Raw genomic sequence first — 19507 nt, 5'->3', positions numbered from 1 at the left:
TTGTTAATATTAAGAAACATTGATTGAGTGCTTGTTAAATGGTAAGATTCTTAGCAAGTACAGAGGATAAAAGACTACAGTTTTTTTGTTTTTTTTTTTTTTGTTTTTTTTTTTAAGATTTGTAGTTTTTTGACAGGGGAAAGGAGGAGTGTTTCCTTGGTAGGTTTTAACTATTGTAAAATGATGTAATTCATGCTGTATTAATAAGTTGAACATTCCTTATTTTGGCCTTTGTTGGAGCCCAAGATAAGAAGTGATTAATGATGTCTCTTAAAGGTAGTAAAGGAGAGAAAAAGAGTCCAAGGATTTACCAAAGAGACATTTCATATTCTACTAACCTGTTTCTATAACCCTGTGAGCTGCAATTCAAAGGGTAGCCAGCAGACCAGTGCCAATAAATGATATTGGTCTGTGACTAGATAATTTGAGAACTTGATTGTAGATGTTTAAAATTTTGTCTTATTGATTAATGTAATAATAACAATTGGGCTTTAATTTGCATACCTTCTGAATTTCCTTTTTCCAGTAATTTATTTTTACTGTATCTTACCAAAATATCAATCTGTGACAGACTGAATGTAATGGTAATAATAATATAATAACTACTCCTTTATCACAGATAGTGTGAGAAGGACTATCTGAGAAGGCATAAACGTGGTTTTTGGCTTTTATTTTTTAATCTTTGGAGTTTCCACACTGCTTTATATGGCAATTTTATACAGTAAATTTCTCCACAAAGGCAAGAGGCAATTGTGTTTACAGGGTTTATCAGATGGAATCTCAACAAAAAATAAACATAACACTCAAAATGGGTAATTTGAGAAGAGCTTAATAAAGGGACAACCTATAAAGTTGTAGGCAGGCTGTGGTAATCAACAAAGGGTATTGCAATATTTCAGAGTTAGTGATAGCAGGGTAACTTACTGCCTTTAGGACTGAAGGGCTAAGGGAGGAGGCAGTCGCTAAAATGTGAAGAAAGATTTATGGGATGACAGCTGCCTGATGGTGGCCATGACCTTTGGTCAATGGATATGGAACATAGCCATTCCACAGCAAACTCTAGGGAAAAACCTGGGGGAATAAATATTCTGACTTCACTCTTCCCCCTTCCCTGGATCTCTTGCTGGCTTTCCCCATTGGCTAAACCCAACTGGAAGCTAATTGGCAAGGGAATCCACTGATATAAGCAGAACAGGAAGGGACTTTAGTGTATATGAAGTGGCAAGCTTAGAAGGTCTCTCTGTCTACTTTGGTCTACGTGCAGGCTGAGAACTTGTATAGTTCAGTATACCATGAGCATTTCCAGAGAAGACGATGTGTCTTATATGTCATAGGTGTGTCATCAATATTTGCAAAAGCAGAGGATAGAATGGCTGCTGGAGAGATAGTTTAGGAAGCCAAGAGTCAAGGTGTAGATGTTTTAAAATTTGTATTATTGATTAACATAATAATAAAAATTGGGATTTAATTTGTATATCTTGGCTAATCACAAATTCTTTAGGCCACAGGCCTGGCCATACAAGATCAAGTCTTGCATGTGAAGGTGGAAATAGAAGAAGACCCCTGTCATCCTGAGATTGCTTTCTTTTTTTTTCTTTTTTTTTTTTTGAGACAAAGTCTGTCTCTGTTGTCCAGGCTGGAGTGCAGTGGTGCAAGCACAGCTCACTGCAGCCTCTGCCTCCCAGGTTCAAGTGATTGTCCTGCCTCACTCTCCTGAGTAGCTGGGATTACAGGTGCCTGCCACCAAGCCCAGCTAATTTTGTATTTTTAGTAGAGACAGTGTTTCAGCATGTTGGCCAGGCTGGTCTAGAATTCCTGGCCTCAAGTGATCCACCTGTCTCGGGTTCCCAAAATGCTGGGGATTACAGGCGTGAGCCACCATGCCCAGCCCTGAGATTGCTCCCTTACTCAGCAATTCTGAGCCTTTTTTCCAGCGTAATTCAGATGTAGGTTATGTCAGTTCATTCACAAGTCTGAGAAAAGGAAAAGAATGTGCAGGTTTTGAGCCAAAAGCTTGAGGAGAGAGATAGGAGTTACACAGTGGTCTGAGATTGAGGGACTGGGGACAAATCTAGGGAAGTCTTGAGGAGATGGGAGTGCAGTCTTTTCAGAACAAGAAGAGACGATATCTAGGGGGAGAAGGAATTATGAGAAATTTGTACAGATAAGGAAGGAACCAATGTTCATTTATAACTTGTTGAATCCATGATCTCATGGATTCTTTCTTCTTTGCAGTTCTGCTTTTCCAGAATCCTGCCCTTTCCAAAAGGAAGATGGTATGATTAAGTTCCAGGTAAGTTAAGGGTTTCTTTCTCTTTAAATATACTGTTCATTCTGAGGAACCAGACACTTCTGTTTTCTGAAAGGAGGTCAGCATTTTTTGAGTGACTACTATGTATTAGGTACTTCATCTTGCTCATAATGATTTTGTGAGGCAGGTGGTTTGACTCCCTTTATAGAAGTGAAGAAACAAACTCACAGATTTCAAGATGTCTACTTTGGTGCTACTCTAAGTGTGGTTCATGCACCAGTACCAGTCCATGAACTGCTTATCACTACCCCATATGGAAAAAAGAATCAAGAGAAAGTTCAGAAATTTTTATAGCAATTTGGTGTTGCCACAGCATCTGAGTGCATGGGCAGCATATACATGACTATACTATAAATGTCACTGGTCTCGTTCAGTAAGTAACAAGATTTGAATGGGTATGTATTGGTCAGAGTTCAACCAGCAAGGCAGAACCAGTAAGACATATATATTAAGAGATTTATCATAAGGAATTGACTTAGATGATTATGGGGGCTAACTATGCAAGTCCAAAATCCACATGGCAGTCCCTCAGGAAGGATGGCCAGAACTCTTAGACACAGACTAAAGCCGCTGTCTATGGGTGGAATTTCTCCCCCTCCCAGGGAAGCCCCAGCTCTGTTCATAAGACCTTTCAGTTTTGTGAATGAGACATACTCAGATTACTTAGAATAATCTCCCTTAAAGTCAACTGATTATGGACTTTAATCACATCTACAAATTATCTTCATAGCAATACCTAGATTAGTGTTTGATTCAATAACTGAGGACTGTAGCTTAGCCAAGTTGTCACATTAAAAAGACCATCACAGTGTGGGGGAAGGATTTTCTTTTAATCATGAAAAAAATTAATTATGAAAATACACAAAAAGAACAAATGGTTTTATGAGGCTCCATTTGTAGTGCCCTTCATGCAGTTTCAACGATTAACTTTTTGCCAAAGAGATTTGCTTAATCTCTTTTTCAGATTTTTCTTTCCCAGAGTATTTTAAAGAGGCATGTTATTTTACACTGTATTGGTTTTTCTCTGAGCACATCACTTTTGTATAGTACCTTATTATATATGCAACTAAAATGAATGAGCTCACACTTTTATCCTTCTGCCTGGAAACGATCTTGCCCAAGTCCAAGATTCATTAGGTACATTTTCTATCTTCTAAATTACAGCAACATTTTACCAAGTGTTCACCACTACATCACCCAGGTCACCATTTTTCCAGCCTCCTGTAACACTGTCCTCAATGGCTATGGCCTGGATCTAAAGCCAATGCCATGAATATTTGGTAGCACTCTGCTTGTTTTGGTTAGCTTGGGTGTGTCCCCATAGTGAAGACAGAGGGACAAGAGAGCAAGTGAACTCATGAGATCTCTCAAGGCCCAGGTTAGAAATGGCACATTCTCACTTCTGCTTCATTTTGGTAGCCAGAGCAAGTTACATTGCCAAGTCAAAACTAAAGGGGTAAGAAAACACACTCTGGTCCTTTAGTGGGATTGGTGAGCATGGAAGAGGATATTTCTAAACAGCGATCTAATTTACCACATTCTCTATGTATTTCAGTATATATTTCTGTAAAAATTGACTAATGAGATAATCAATAATTATTTGGTATTATCTAATACCCAGACAATAACCAAATTTCCCTGATTATCTCAAAAAAATTTTTAACAGTTGGTTTGTCCAAATGGAATCTTACCAAGGTCTATACTATCTTATAGTTGGCTGTTGTGTCTCATAATCTCTTTTAATCTAGAGAAATCTGCCCCTCTACTTTATTCTCTCCTGCTATCGACTTGTTGTAGAAACCAAGTTTGGTGTCCTGTGTTCTTTCCTACATTTGGAATGCATTTGTTTGCTTCCTTTTCATGTGTTTCAATGTGTTACTCTATCCACAGTATTTCTTGTAAGTGGAAGCACCAGATGCTTGAATCGATTCAGGTTCAAGATTTTATAAGAATACTTCATAGATGGTTATACAAGAATGCTTCAGAGAGGAAAATATTTATAGATTTTTGCAAGTGTTTATTCGTTGAAAAATTTGGTTTCTTAATATTTTGGGGCTGTCCTTGTATCTGCATCCTATGACAATCGCTGCCTAGGCTTCCTACAAGGCATCCATCCAGCTACAAGGGTGGTGGTGAAGTGAGTGTTTTGTTTTCCCAGGCTCTATAGTTGAAGCAGAGAAGGTAGAATGGGGTGTAGCCTGGGTGAACCTCTATCCTTAACCCCTTCTCCCTACATTTGAACACCCCAAGTAGACTTCAGGGTATCAGTATTTCCTGAATGATTAACTCCAATTCAATTTTGTTGCCTCGCACAGAAGAAGGCATACAGTAGTGTTACTGAGAGAGTGATGCTATTAGGACAACCGTGCTGACTCCCCTAGATTTTGTTTTTAATCATTGTCAGATTTTGGTAATTGGACAATTGTTAGGAACATATTCTTTGTGAAGTCCTTTGTAACGGCTTACAACTTTTGTTTGAAAGCTCTGCATTATTTAGAGATGCAGAGTCTATTGAGAGAACATATCTGTAAATACTTAACTCTGAGCAGTGTGATATATGCAATATGCAATATGCAATATTTACATAAAATAGAAATATTTTATGTAAAAATTGGTTTCTTGATTAGGAGAGGGTTATTAATATCCGATTATTCCCCACATCCTTTTATTTTGAGAAATTTCAATTTATCAGGAAAATGAAAGAATAGCATAATGTGTAATCTTCACCTAGATTCACCAATTGTTAACAATCACCCACAAACATATGCATAATATACATATATACACACATATCTATATTTTATTTTGATGACCCAGTTGGGGATAAATTGCAGGCATGATTATAATTCATCCCTAAATATTTCAGCTTGTATCTCCTAAGAGTAAGAGCATTTTCCTACATTTCCACATTACTGCTAACATACTCAAGAAATTTCACATTGATACCACCATTTTTTAATACCTAGTTGATATCCAAGTGTTCTTAATTATCCTAATAATCTCCCTTTTCTCTATTGTGTTTTTTGAATCTAGGAGCCAGGCTTTTAGTTACCCTGTCTTCTTAGATCCTTTTAACATGATAAAAATAGATTAATCTGCCATGAAAAAGTGAAAATACCAAATCTTGGTGTGTGATGAGAAATGAAATGATGGAACAGTACTAGACTTGTGTATCGGCACAAAACCTTAGTATAGATTTATCTGTGCCTATTTCCTGGGCCGTATTTTATAATTTGATTAATATTGTCCTTTGGGAATCCCTGATACAATAGGATTAATGTCCTTATGAGAGAGCCTCAACAGAACTTTCTCTCATTCTCCCTCTGCCATGTAAGGACATAGTGAGAGGACAGCTGTCTACAAGCCAAGAGAAGAAACCTGAATGAAACCTATCTTGGTGGTACTTGATCTTAGACTTTCCAACCTCCAGAACAGTAAGAAATTAGTTTATTTTGTTTAACCTAATCAGACTGTGGTATTTTATTAAGGCAGCCCAAACAGACTAAGACCAGTCATTTGTGTGGATGATTGGCATGGCATATGGTTGATGTTTTAGGAAAAGGTGACATTCAAGGACATGGCTGTTGTCTTCACCAAGGAAGAGTTGGCTCTATTGGATAAACCCCAGATAAACCTGTACCAAGATGTGATGCTGGAAAACTTCAGGAAACTCATCTCAGTGGGAGAGTAACTGAGCATCAGACCACTGGGCCTGTGTCCTGAAATCATCATTTCAAACCAGATAGAAAACTCCAGTTAGATCACAAAGAGAAACTTTGACCACTGGAAAGAAAACTCCTAAGAGATGCATGTGCAGGTTAGAACCCTGCAGTTAATGAGTTTTTACAGATCAATGTGAGGATCTGGTCCCTTGTGATGGGTTTGTGAGGGAGCTCTCCCAAAATCTCATACACCTGGCCTGTGGGCATTCAATGCAGTTAGTAATCCCTCCTTCCCCTAATCACATATTTAGGCTCTCATTCTTTCCTCATATTTCTCAGAATGAGACTTATAAAATTCACACATCATCAAGAGCCTTGATCTATGGGTTGCTTCTGCAGAAAAATCAATGTTTATCAAATGTTTTGGATAAACCAGTGTTAAAGGAACCAAGGGAGAACTTTGGTTTGGTTGGCAGTTACAATAGCCAACACTTACTGGTACATAGTAAGTGTAATCTAAGTGTTGGCTTATTAGATTACTTTTTGATAAATATCTAACCTCGTTTTCATTTCTCAGAGGTTCATATACAGTTATGTGTTACCTAAGTTTAGTTTATGAGATAGAGATATGGTTTGGCTATATCCCTACCCAAGTCTCAATTTGAATTGTAGCTCCCATAATTCCCACATGTTGTAGGAGGGACCTGGTAGGAGGTAACTGAATCATGGGGAAGGAGTCTTTCTCTTGCTGTTCTTATGAAAGTGACTAAGTCCCATGAGATTTGATGGTTTTATAAATTGGTGTTCTCCTGCACAGGATTTCTCTTTGCCTGCCGCCATGTAGGATGTCCCTTTGCTCTTCCTTCACCTTCTGACATGATTGTGAGGCTGCCACAGCCACATGGAACTATGAGTCAATTAAACCTCTTTCCTTTATAAATTACCCAGTCTTGGGTATGGCTTTATTAGAAACATGAGAATGGACTAATACAGATAGTTACTGTTATTATCCCCATTTTATGGACGTATTACTCTGTTTTCACACTGCTGATAAAGACATACCCGAGACTGGGCAATTTACAAAAGATAGAGATGTATTGGGCTTACAGTTCCTCATCCCTGGGGAGGCCTCATAGTCATGGTGGAAGGTGAAAGGCACATCTCACATGGTGGCAGAAAAGAGAAAAGAGCTTGTGCAGGGAAACGCCCCCCGCTTTTTTTTGAAAGAGTCTGACTCTGTAGCCAGGCTGCAGTACAGTGGTGCTATCTTGGCTCACTGCAACCTCCAACTCCCAAGTTTAGGCAATTCTCCTGCCTTAGCCAACCCAGTATCTGGGAATACAGGCATGCACCACAATGCCCAGCTAATTTTTGTATTTTTTAGTAAAGACGGAGTTTCCCCATGTTGGCCAGGATTGTCTCAATCTCTTGACCTCGTGATCAACCCACTTTGGCCTCCCAAAGTGCTGGGATTACAGGTGTGAGCCACTGCGCCCATTCAGAATCTCCCTTTTAAAAACCACCAGATCTCATGAGACTCATTCACTATCATGAGAACAACACAGGAAAGACCCGCCCCCATAATTCAATCGCCTCCTACCGGGTTCCTCCCATGACACATGGGAATTGTGGAAGTTACAATTCAAGATGAGATTTGAGTGGGGACAAAGCCAAGCCATATTATCCCATCCCAGCCCCTCCCAAATCTTATGTCCTTACATTCCAAAACCAATCATGCCTCCCAACAGTCCCACAAAGTCTTAACTCATTTCAGCATTAACTCAAAAGTCTGCAGTCCAGTGTCTCATCTGAGACAAGCCAAGTCTCTTCCATCTATGAGCCTGTAAAATAAAAAAAAAAACAATATATTTACTTCCTAGATACAGTGCAGGTACAGGCATTGTGGAAATGCAGCTGTTCCAAATGGGAGAAATTGGCCATAACAAAGGGGATACAGGCCCCATGCAAGTCTGAGATCCAACGGTGCAGTCAAATCTTAAAGCTCGATAGTGATCTCCTTTGACTCTATGTCTTGCATCCTGGTCATGCTGATGTAAGAGATAGGTTTCCATGGTCTTGGGCAGCTCCATCCCTGTGGCTCTGCAGTGTATAGTCTCCCTTCCGGCTGCTTTTGTGGGCTGGTGTTGAGTGTTTGTGGCTTTTCCAGGCACACGGTGCAAGCTGTTGGATCTAGCATTCTGGTGTCTGAAGGACAGTGGCCCTCTTCTCACAGCTCCACTAGGTTGTTCCCTGGTAGGGACTCTGTGTGGGGGCTGTGACATGTGGGAATTATGGGACATGACACCTGGGAATTATGGGAGTTACAATTCAAGACGAGATTTGGGTGGGGACACAGCCAAACCATATCAAGGGATGAAACAACTGAGTCACTGAATTAATAACTTTCCCATGATCACACAGCTTATAAGAAGAACTAGGATTTGAGCTCTCCTAATCTTGCCCTAGGTCCTGTGTTTTTAATAAATAACCTCGTGAAACCAAAGTGTAATCTGTAGACACAGGACCTTCTACATAAATCTGCATATCCCTGCAGTTGTTTCTCAAACTGCAGGATAAAACCCTCTTGGTGAGTCCTGAAATCAAATTACTGTGTCATAACTAGCAATTTTTAAAAAGCAAAAATAGATTAATAGAACAGAAAACAAAAGAATTTATCAAAGTGCATTACACATCGTATGTAAGTATCAGCTGATAAAACTTCTGTTTTAGTGAGCAGTCTGCGTTGATGTTCGTGCCTATTCCTACTGAGTCACAATGCTGATTTTATTGTGGGTTACAATCAGAACAAATGGGAAACCACTGCTTAAAGCCCATTTGGGGCAGCTCATGGTCTCCCTTTCCCTGATACTATCTTATAAACTAAAGTCACTTTCAATAAAACAACCCAGAAAGAACCTTAAACCAGAAGCAGTATCCAGTGGGACTTGACCATGATATTCATGCCATTTTGAAACCCATCGTAGGGTCCCAAAAATATGATCATCCTCTTCTGCCTCAGCCCCCTGTTTGTTATATACCACAGTCTTGTTTCCCTGGGTGCCAGGCCATTGACAGTGCCACAGTGTCTGTTCCCCATTCTCATAGACATGGCTGTTTGAGATTCTGCAATAACTTAAAAGGTCAGAACTTAAGGAAATGGATTATAGGATCTGAGTGCTCTCTATCTTTTCATGAAGACAAAGAACCTAGGGGAACATAAAAAGGATGTCTCTTAAAGCTTGTCTCAGAGGTTTACATATGCATCCCTGCACAATGCCAGGACCATGTTTCACAAAGTTTATCCCTATTTCAATCCCCATTGCCTTTTTATCCCCATCCCCTTAAGGCTCAGCATGTACAGTTGTGCAGGTTTTACACAAACATACATGATAGTCCTCCATATGACAGTGATATGAAGGAAGGGAAGCCATCGGGAGATAGGACTTGCTTGTTTCTGAAACCTGTTGTGACACTTTGTGTCCCTTACTCTGCCCAACATATAAAAAACACTTCATCAATATGTATTATTTCTATACACACATATACTACATAAAATGGGAGCCTTTCCCATACCTTTTGTAGCAAGATTATTAAAGTCTTTTTATTGACTACTCTTATAGCTGAGAGGTGAATTTCTTCCTTCATAAATTTTTCCTAAGGTTTCCTTTTATTCTTTTTTGCTGCGTGGGGGTGGAAAGGGCTTGCTCTGTCACCCAGGCTGGCATACGGTGGCACAATCTTGGATCACTGCAGCCTCTGCGTCCCAGGATTAAGCAATCTTCCAAACTCAGATTTCCAAGTAGCTGGGATCATAGGCAAAACCGAGCCAATTTTTAATTTTTTTGTAGAGATGAGATCTCACCATACTGCCCAGCCTGGTCTTGATCTCCTGAGCTTGAGTGATCCTCCCACATCAGCCTCTTAAAGTGTTGCTGTGACAAGCATAAGCCACTGCACCTGGCCAAGATTTCTCTTAATTTCCCTACAATACTTGATTTCTAATTGGCAGCTCAGGTTAGAATTACTGTGGATCTAAGTATTTCACATGTCAATAGAAGCGAGGGACAACTTCCCACCCCATAATATTTCATTTTCTCAAAACCTCTGGACAGGTGATTCACAAATTCTCTTTCTTCTAATGGGAGACGGGATTAAAAACAACATTTTGAATCTTCAGGAAAAGGGGTTAAATTACCTTTCTCAAGAAGTGCTTCATTGCTGGCAGATTTGGAAACAAAGGATCCAGGATTTAAGTGTGAGTCAGGATTATATCATGAACCTTAAAGAACAATGTTCCCCACATTTAGAAGATGTTTCCCCCTATGATGAGTGGGCAGGCATTTCTCTTCAGATTTCTGAAAACGGAAACTATGTAGTAAATGCCATTATCAAACATCAAGATATCACAGCATGGCAAAGCCTGACACAGATTCTTACCCCAGAATCTTGGAGGAAAGCCAACATAATGACCGAGCCCCAGAAATCTCAGGGAAGATATAAGGGAATTTACGTGGAAGAGAAATTGTACAGACGTGCTCGGCATGATGACAGCCTCAATTGGACCTCACGTGATCATCATGAGTCCCAAGAACGTAAAGGGGAGGACCCTGATAGACACCACAACTGTGGGAAAAACTTGAGTATGAAATCAACAGTTGAACAACATCATGCGGCCCATGTTTTACCACAGCCTTTCACATGTAATAACTGTGGGGTGGCCTTTGCAGATGATACAGATCCTCGTGTCCATCACAGCACTCACCTAGGAGAAACATCTTATAAATGTGACCAGCATGGAAAGAACTTAAGTCAGAGCCAATATCTTATCGTTCATTGTAAAACCCACTCAGGAGAGACTCCCTATGAATTCTACGAATGGCCTACAGGCTGCTAACAGAGCTCAGACCTTCCCAGATGTCAGAAATTCCCCTCAGGAGACAATCCCTACAAATGTAAAGAATGTGGCAAGGGCTTCAGGTGCAACTGTTCCCTTCACAACCATCATCGAGTCCACACAGGGGAGACGCCCTACAAATGCGACGTATGTGGGAAAGCGTTTGGATTTATGTCACTTCTTTGTATTCATCAGGGAGTACACACAGGGAAAAAGCCCTACAAATGGTGAAGAGTGTGGGAAGGGCTTTGAACAGAGCTCCAACCTTCTTATCCATCAGAGAGTCCACACTGGAGAGAAGCCTTACAAATCCAGTGAGTGTGGCAAGTGCTTGAGTTCAAGCTCCGTTCTTCAACTCCAATGGAGGTTTCACACAGGGGAGAAACCTTATAGGTGTGGTGAGTATGGAAAGGGCTTCAGCCAAAGTACACAGCTTCACATTCACCAGAGAGTCCACACAGGGGAGAAACCATAGAAATGCAATGTGTGTGGAAAGGATTTTGCTTATAGCTCTGTTCTTCACACTGATCAGAGAGTTCACACTGGAGAAAAACCATATAAATGTGAAGTGTGTGGAAAGTGCTTTAGTTACAGTTCATATTTTCACTTCCATCAAAGTGACCACACCAGAGAGAAACCATATAAATGTGATGAGTGTGGTAAAGGCTTCAGCTGGAATTCAGATCTTCATGTTCATCTCAGAGTCCACACAGGACAGAGGCCCTATAAGTGTAAGGCATCTGGTAAGGGCTTCAGTCGTAATTCGCACCTCCTTGCCCAACAGAGAGTGCATATAGATGAGACACAGTACACATATTGTGAGCATGGCAAAGACCTTCTGACTCATCAAAGACTACATGAGCAGAGAGAAACATTATAAACATAGTAAGTCAGGGTTAAATTAGGAAAACAGAAGCCACACTGTATTCCAGATAATAGAAGCTTACTCAGCCTGTGGGAGGGCTGGGGGAGCAAAAGACAGGGACACTGCCATCGATAATGTCAGCCCACAGCACTGGAGTGTGCCAGGCAAGGCTTGTGGATTTCAAGAACTTCTGTATGCTACAATGGCAAAGTACGTTACTCCTGACAAATGGGTGGTTTGTGGTAGTGTTTGTAGTTAGAGGTCAAATTTCCATTAAAGGGTGTGTCCAGAAAGAAAATTCTAATTGGGATGATTATGGTAAGGTCTTCAGTTTAGCCAAAGTCCTTAGATTTTTTGTAGTCCCCAACAGAACAATACTCTCTGTATGAAGAACCTTCCAAAGTGTGCTCAGAAATGAAACCGGTGCTCTTACTATGAAAGAACATTAGTACTCAGGTTTTCCATGAGATTCTCTGCACAGGCGAGAAGCTCTACAGAAGTGGCATTTGAAGGGTGTGGCAAAGGCAGTGCTGTGTTTATCACACTGGTTCTATTTCCTTGCAAATAATAAGACTCTATTTCTCAGTAACTCTTGCAGTTAAGAGTGTGCCCATGTTTGAGTTCTAGCCAATGGAGTGTGAGCAAAAGTGATACAAACCACTTTCAGGTCTAGCCATTATAAACAAACTCAGGCTTCTCTATCCCTGCCAAGGTGACCTTGGAGGCTGCTTATTCCAGACTGGGTCAATAGAAGGTCGCTAACTGATCTGTGTCGGATTTCTTTTTAGAGTAAGAAATAAAAATTCATTGTGTCTCACCACTGAGATTTTTGGTGGTTTATTTGTTACTGCAGCATTGCCTAGGCCATCCTGACTAGCATGGAGGGATTTCATAGCAATATGTTTCATTGTCATACAGAATGTCAAACATATTGTTATAGCAATATGTTTCATTGTCCACATACAGAAGCAACATCGTAATTCAGAGTTCAAAGCTTTTAAGTCTTTAAGGCTTGATGTGGCAGTGCGACCATCTAAAATGGTATGGATGGGACTTCTCCAGTGATAACCTTCATTCTTTGGTGTGTACACCAAAGAGAATTGTTCAAGATGATATAACTGTGGTAAAACTTTACTGAAAAGTACAACCCGCAGATGTAAGAAATCTCATACAATAAAGAAACCCTGTAGTGTGGGAGCTGAATAAATTTGTCAGCTCACACCTTAAATGCGATTAAAAATTAACTAGAATAGGTGTTCTGTGGTTAGTCTTAATAAAATTAATTGAATAAAACTAACATTTACTAAAGTGAGCAATAACATGTAAAAAACCAACAGTGTTCATTGCAGACTGATGCAGTCTTCTTCTCAGCAGATTTGTATAATAATGGGTTTTTAAAGGATGCTCTTTCTGTCAACTTCCTCCGAAAATAGTCATTTAATGGGAGATAATAGATTAATTCGAGAGGAGATCTCTTTGCTTTTTTTTTTGGAAACTGGGTATTGCTCTGTCACCCAGGTGGCTGGAGTGCAGTGGCCTGATCATGGCTCGCTGCTATAGCCTTGAAATCCTGGGCTCCAGTGATCCTCGTGCCTCAGCCTCCTGAGTAGCTGGGACTACAGGCATATACCACAATCTTCAGCTAATGTTTTCTTTAAAAAATTTACTTGTAGAGATGGGGTCTTGCTTTGTTTCCCAGGTTAGTCTCATTCTGGTTTCAAGTGATCCTCCTACCTCAGCTTCCCAAAGTGCAGGGATTACAAGTGTGGGCCACTGCACTCAGCCCACAATGTCTTTTATTTTTTCTTCAAAAACAATGTCTTTTTTTGTTTTAATTGATTTATAGGTTTCTTCATTTGGATCATGGTTTATTCCTAGTTTTTCCTTCATTACATTTTTCTGCCAGTTATAGTTTGTAAATAGAATAGCCATTCAAGTGCAAATAAAACCATCCCTGAAGCATCATTTTCTTACTGATAAGGTGGATAAGAGTGAAGTATTTTAAAAATTCTGTGTCAGTAGAAATGAGGAAATGAGTGTTCTTACATAAGTTGGTGGGGAAAAAAAAACAGGTACAAAGATTCTGGAGAGGATCTTGTCTATATGTATCAGATGTACAATTAGCATTGTCTTTGAGCCAATGATCCTGCTTCTCAGAATGTATTTTTAGGATGTAATTACATAAGTGGAAAAATATGGTTTCAGAAAGAAATATATTCTAAGAATTTTGCAATGAGAAGACTGTAAACAACCTGAAGCTTCATGTATAAGAGATTAAGTAAATTAAGGCATCCCATATAATGGAATAACATGGCTCCATCAACAATGATCTAGATCTATAAATATGTCCACATATTATTGTCCATGTCCACCACATACTCCAGTCTTCCTACTTGCAAACAGTAGGTTAGAGAAAAAATCTGGGATACACATTTTCCCAGGAAGCTTTTGGGGTTTACAAGGGGTGCAACATTCCCTCATGACAGAATCAGCCCTCAGTCTTGGTGGAGGTGTCCCAGGCAATCCTCCAGTTTGGCCAGGAGCAGCCCTTGAATATCACATTAAGGTTTTTAAATAAATGATGCTAACAGGATTTTCTCCCTACTTCATAACATTGTTTGCTTTTCCTCTTGTAACAAAGTAGCATGGAAAAAGCAGAAATTAGTCTAGCTCCCAATCAGTGGGAGCCAAACTCATTTACAAATGTAGATGCAGAGATCCTAAATAAATATGAGCATGTCAAATCCAATGATTTGATAAAAGCATAACAGACTCTGCTCATGTATAATTTATCCTAAATATGCTTATCAGCTTCTGCCTCATAACACACACAAGAACTGAGTAGCTCTAAATACGAATTTATTTAGCTCATGATGTGTGAGCTGGCAAGTTCAGTTGGCCTTAGCTGGGCAGTTCTGGTGTGGGACATGCTAGATTATCTTAACTGGGCTTTGTACATGCATCTGCATTCAGCTGATGGCTCATCTGGGCCTGGCTGTTTTATGATGGTCATAGATGAGACAATGAAGTTCTCTCTGTCATCAAGGTTTCTCATCCTCCAGAAGACCAATCTAGTGTTGGTCCTATAGTGCCAGGGTTTCAAGAGGAAAAGCTGTTATCTCTTAAGGCCTTGTCAGAGAACAGGCTCAATGATAATTCCACCACATTCTAATGATTAAAGCAAGTCACAACACTGGCCCAGATTCATGCGGTGGGATTAAGACAAGATAAAAAATGTTGAGACGTTATCGTTGGAAGGAAAAAGAAGGTACTATTTTTATGTTAGAGAATAATGCTATTTACTTATAAAATTCAAATCTGCCTGTAAAATTTGACCAATTGAAGTCTGTTTTAAAATTATCAGGTCAAAAAATTGGTTTCACACAAAATTGGCACATGAAAATTCATAGCATTACTATATAAGAGTCTTTTATAAAATGTAGCCAAAATGTTTCATTCACAATAACAATTGTGTACAAAGACCAGAATTGTACAAAGGTAACTCTGGGAGTTCCCTTTGGGATGCCTAGATGAGGAGCTCTCTGGAGCCTCAGACTCCCACATTCTTCAGTGGGAAGGGCTTTACATGAGCTCAACTTCCCAGCGGCTTTCTCTTTCTGATGGGAGGTGTTAGAACCTGGCATTCTCATGCAACTTCTGTGAAGCTCTGACAACTAAAGCCAGATTGTCTGCTTTAGTCAATCTGTCAGATCAATTAGTCATTTGATCTGACAACTAAAGCCAGATTGTCTGCTTTAGTTAAGTATTCCAGATTACCTGCATAGTCGATTTGTTTCCTCACCAACATGGATGCCTTCACAATTGCTCTTTAAGAAGGATAAAAAGATAGGGGTGAGGTGTGGTCTATCTCCTGCTTCACCCAGGCCCTGGTGCTTCTTCAAGTGGTGTGAGAAATTGTGGTCCTGTGCGTTCTCTTCCAGACCCATAGCTTATATGTTTTCGCTATAAAACTTAGTCCTAATCCCAGCACTTTGGGAGGCCGAGGCGGGTGAATCATGAGATCAGGAGTTTGAGACCAGCCTGGCCAACATAGTGAAACCCCGTGTCTACTAAAAATACCAAAAATTAGCTGGGTATTGTGACAGGCACCTGTAATCACAGCTACTCAGGAGGCTGAGGCTTAAGCCCAGGAGGTAGAGGTTGCAATGAACCGAGATCGCAACACTGCACTCCAGCCCAGGTGGCTGTGAGAGACTCTGTCTCCAAAAAAAAAAAAAGAAGTCCCTTATGTGTGATGATAAAATTTGATGAAGAGCAACATTGGTGGACTTACACTACCAGAGATCAACATTTATTATAAATGTTCTATAATTAATACAGTGTAGTATTAGCTCAGGAGAGAAAAAATAGATCAATGGAAAAGAATAAGGAGTACAAAAACAGATCCACATGTATACAGTGAGTCAGTTTATCAGCCTTGAAATATGTTGGAGAAATAATAGTCATTTTAATAACTGATGCTGGGTTCACTGGCTACTTAACACTAGTTCTTCATACAATTGCAGGCAATAAATACAAATAGCATGCAGCTGGCAGACTGGGATCAGTGGCTATGCCTCCACTAGACTGCCCATAGAAGCACATAGTAACAGCTACCAAAGGTGTCTGATCTGTCTTGTCTTTTTTTTAACTCATTTTGTTCAGGTATAATTTACATAAAGTGCAGACTTTAACTACATTTGTTTTAACAAATGTACATATCCTTGTAAATAATGCCCATTTAACATGTTAAATATTTTCTTTGCCCCGAAATTTCCCTTTTGCCCCTTTCCCTTCATTTCTTTCCAAAAAAGGATATAATCACTGTTTTGCTTTCTATCACCATATGTTGGTTTTGCCTATTCTTGAACTTTATATAAATGAAATCATACTGTAATATACTGTTGTATTTGGCTTTTTTTTTCATTCAACATGGTTTTCTAAATTAGTAATTTATAATAAAGATTGTTGCATATTTTATTATTGTTTATAAATTGTGTTCTAAAAGCATTCTATGTTAGTAAAATTTATAGTAAACTTCTATAATGTACATACTTTTCTTTCTGGAGAGCCATTTATTAAACATTTATTAGCATACCACTCACAGAGGAGATGTAACACCAGAATTGGCGTTTTTCCTCTGAAGTCAACAGGCTTTGAATTAGAATGTAACATTAGTTATTATTCCTCACTCCCCACTCATTCTCTGTATCTACTTCCCCTATTTTTTTCTTTTATTTTTCTGCAGACACTATGGTTACTTAAGTGTCTACTTCTCTTTTTCTGCATGTCTTTCAGTGGAGACACTGGTCACCTTTGTTCCCCACTGTCTTTTCAAAGGTGCATGTTAGGGAACAAAAATATAGTGTCTCCCTCTAGAGCAGTAGATTTGTTTATGGCCCACTCTAGTGAAGGCAGTGTCTCCCTCTAGGGTGAAGGGCAGTGGTTTTTTTCCCACGGGCTATCATAAAAGATTCAGGTTTCCTAAGCTTAGGGTTCTATTCCACAGCCCGCTAGGCCTGTGGCACCTGGCCTTCCATGTCACTCTATGGGATTAGAATGCCAAAAACCATTACAAAGAATGACACTCTGGCTACTGCTGTGGTTGTGACTAATAAAGTCCTTTGTCTCAGAGCCAGGAGTCTCTTGTCTTGTGCCAGCATCTGTGAGACTCTCAGGCTAACTAGTGAGCTCATAAATTGGTTACTTTCAGATCCTTGGTTTTTGATGCAAATAAATGTCTCTTAATCTTAGATGCAAACTAGAGCTACCTGGAATGCTTTCAGCTATTTACAATTTTTTACTGGTGAAATATACATAACATGAAATTTACCATCTCAACCATTTGTAAGTGTATAGCTTAGTAGTGTTAAGTACATTTACATTGCTGCAAAACCAATCTCCAAAACTCATTTTATCTTGCAAAACTAAAACTCTATCCCATTCAAGAGCAACCCTCAATTTTCCCCTGCTCCCAGCCACTGGCAACCACTATACTTTGTGTCTTTATGCATTTGACTTCTCTGGGTCACATAAATGGAATCATACAGTACTTGACTTTTTTAATTTTTTTCTTGAGACGGAGTCTCCCTATGTCGCCCCGGCTGGAGTGCTGTGGTTCAATTTTGGCTCAGTGGAGACTCCTCCTCCAGGGTTCACGCAAGCCATCTTCCTGCCTCAGCCTCCTGAGTATCTGTGACTACAGGCACATTCCGCCATGCCCAGCTAATTTTTTGTATTTTTAGTAGAGACGGGGTTTCTCCATGTTAGCCAGGATGGTCTTGATCTCCTGACCTTGTGATCCGCCCACCTCGGCCCCGCAAAATGCTGGGATTGCAGTCGTGAGCCACCACGTCCTGTCCAGTATTTGCCTTTTTGTGACTGGCTTATTTAACTTACCATAATGTCCTTAAAGGTTTATTTGTGTTGTAGAATGTGTCAGAATTTTCTTCCTTTGTACACGGGTTTCTTCCACTTTTTGGCTACTGTGAATAATGCTGTTATGAACATAGGAGTACAAATATCTCTTCAAGACCTTGCTTTCAATTCTTTTGGACACATACCAGAAGTGGAATTGCTGGAACATATGGTAATTGTATTTTCAATTTTTTCAGGATCTGCCGTTCTGTTTTCTACAGAAGCTGCCAGCATTTAACATGTTTTTAAGTTCATTTATATTATTATGCTTGTCAGTCTTCTTTTTATGTTCAGAGTAATCAGGAAATTACCACAGTTTGCCCATTCTCATGTTGGTGAACATTTGTTTCCAGGTTTTGGAAATTTTGAATAAAGCTACTAAGAATATTCTTGTATTCGCGTTTTTGCAGACATATGCTTTGATTTCTCTTGGGTAAATACCTAGGAGTTGAATTGCTGTCATAAGCTAAGTGTATGTTATCTTTATGAGGAATTGCCTGTCCATGTCTATTAACATAAAGAATGAGGTAGTTTATTGTTCACTTAAAATCTTTGTGTGGGTGGGCTGTGTGGGGCGGCACATACCTGTAACATACCTGTAGTCCCAGCTACTGGGGAGGCAGAAGGATCACTTGAGGGCAGGAGTTTGATGCTATTGGGTGCTACAATCGTGCCTGTGAATAGCCACTGCACTCTAGTCTAGGCAACTTAGCTAAAAAAAATTTATGTGGTTAAAATTTCAATGTGTTTATGAAATTTTTGTATAATGATTTTTTAAAAGAAAACTTTCCCATACCCACAGGCACTAATTATTTTCAAAACATGAAGAATATGTTTTAAATGGTGTCAGGCCCAAATCTAATTTTAATTTTTTCCAATTGGATAGTCAAGGCTTTCAACATTTATTGATGAGTCCTTTTTTTATTTACTGATCTTAAAGGTCACATTTATACTACACTAGGTATATCCATTCCTAGAGTCTTTTATGTTTATTACTGAAATCTCTGACCATTTTTTTTTTTTGAGATAGAGTCTTGCTCTGTCACCAGGCTGGAATGCAGTAGCACGATCTTGGCTCACTGCAACTTCCACTTCCTTGGTTCAAGTGATTCTCCTGCCTCAGCCTCCTGAGTAGCTGGCATTACATGCGCCAGCCACCAGGCCCAGCTAATTTTTGTATTTTTAGTAGTAGAGAGGAGGTTTCATCATGTTGGTCAAGATGGTCTCCTGACCTCAGGATCCACCCACCTCGGCCTCCCAAAGTGCTGGGATTACAGGCATGAGACACCATACTCGGCCCATTTTTGTTTATTCTCAAACCACTATCTCACATCTTTAAGAATGATACTTTTGGTACA

At 39.7% G+C, this 19507-nt stretch overlaps 1 pseudogene; it reads left to right on the top strand.

Moving 5' to 3' along the window:
• Positions 1-2061: 2061 nt before the first annotated feature.
• On the top strand, positions 2062-11747 carry LOC134760319 (zinc finger protein 285-like; annotated as a pseudogene).
• The last annotated feature ends 7760 nt before the right edge of the window (positions 11748-19507 follow it).

Source organism: Pongo abelii, chromosome 17, assembly GCF_028885655.2.
Source record: "Pongo abelii isolate AG06213 chromosome 17, NHGRI_mPonAbe1-v2.0_pri, whole genome shotgun sequence".
In the NCBI taxonomy this organism is placed as follows: Eukaryota; Metazoa; Chordata; class Mammalia; order Primates; family Hominidae; genus Pongo; species Pongo abelii.
This window is presented reverse-complemented; position numbering and strand designations above follow the sequence as displayed.